Source organism: Micropterus dolomieu, unplaced genomic scaffold, assembly GCF_021292245.1.
Source record: "Micropterus dolomieu isolate WLL.071019.BEF.003 ecotype Adirondacks unplaced genomic scaffold, ASM2129224v1 contig_1370, whole genome shotgun sequence".
Classification (NCBI taxonomy): Eukaryota; Metazoa; Chordata; class Actinopteri; order Centrarchiformes; family Centrarchidae; genus Micropterus; species Micropterus dolomieu.
The window spans coordinates 1-1,488 of record NW_025730360.1 but is presented as its reverse complement, the minus strand read 5'-3'; the positions used below and the strand labels follow the sequence as shown (position 1 = coordinate 1,488).

The window sequence follows — 1,488 nt, the reverse complement described above, 5'->3', positions numbered from 1 at the left end:
TCCGTTTAATGTCATTTAATCACAGCAAAATGTTAACTTTGGATTCATACAGCTGTAGTAGCTGCCACCTAGTGGTGAGCGTGCAGATTGCAACCAAATGATTACCACTCGCCTCACCCTCTACTTCCAAGCGTTGTGGGAGAAACTATGGGTGCCGCGGAACTCGCCAAGCTCCTCTCTAGAGCCAGTGTCCATTCTGGGCTACTGTATAAAGACGGCGGACTCTGTGGAAGACGAGGCGCTCCCTCTGTAGATATAACGGGCTCATAACAAAAACCAACAGATTCTTATTTTAGGTGATTATACGTTAATACAGACTACATTTTACTTCTGCCAATCTCTCTCACAAACATCACATCTGTAGCAGCAAGGCACTGCTGGGAGTTGAACCCAGGATCTGCTGTTTACAAAGGTTCAGTGTGTAGTATTTAGTGGCATCTAGTGGTGAGGGTTGTGAAATGCAATAAACGTCTCAGTCACCGCTCCCGCCTCCCTCTCCAGGAGACGCTACGGTGGCCGACAAGCTCTGTCGGCTTCTGGGCTAAATAATACGTGTGGTCCTCCATTTGTCCAAATTTCCCTTCCGGCAACCGGCAAACCCAAACTTGTCCATGGGATTGCCAGTCAGAGAAGCATGATTCGTCACTCCAGAGAACACGACTCCTCTGCTCTGGTATCCAGTGGCGGCGTGCTTTACACCTCTGCATCCGACGCTTTGCATTGCACTTGGTGATGTAAGGCTTGGATGCAGCTGCTCGGCCATGGAAACCCATTCCATGAAGCGCTCTACGCACTGTTATTGAGCTAATCCCGAGGCTGCAGTTTCAGGAACCCCGCAATCCTGCGATCGCAGTTCTAGGACCGTAGTTCTTTTGCGACAGCGCCATCTAGTCGAGCGGTGGTGGTAATGCACAGCAACATGAAGGAGGTTAACCCTGTCTGTAGGTTTCTGTAGTGTTAACCGGTTGACATGCATATGATGAATAACCTAGGTTTAGGCAAACACCCTGTGATGGTTGTGGTAAGGGGAATTGGCTTTGGGGGGCTTTCAAGAGTAACACTGCTAGCTAGCTAGCGCAAAGTAAACAAGGGTCGCTGTCCTGAAACTGCATCCTCCGGTACTGCAGCTACAAACTACTCGGTAAGGGCTTCTGGTTTGCACCCAGATGGTTGGGGTTCAAGTGCGGGTGTGGGACAAGGTGGTGTAGTTGCTCCTTCTGTCTTTATTCCAAGGGAAGAAAGGATTTGAATCCACGTCTTCTCTGTTACCAAACAAGATGATGCCCATGTAGGGGACAGTAACCATAAGGCTCCGCTGGGATTTGAACCCAGGATCTCCTGTTTACTAGACAGGCACTTTAACCAACTAAGCCACAGAGCCTGCAGAATTGCTCTTTTCCTTAAAAATAAAGATGACTGAGCCTTTATAGAGTTGATTTACCAGCTTCTAAACCAGCAGAGCTACCAGTACTTTCGGAGCTGCATAAG

General features: G+C 48.7%; 1 non-coding gene across 1 annotated transcript; it reads right to left on the bottom strand.

Annotated features, from left to right (window-relative positions):
* Window positions 1-1,307: 1,307 nt before the first annotated feature.
* On the bottom strand, window positions 1,308-1,381 carry trnat-agu. Its single transcript has one exon. It is a non-coding gene; the product is annotated as a tRNA-Thr (tRNA).
* Between the last annotated feature and the right edge of the window lie 107 nt (window positions 1,382-1,488).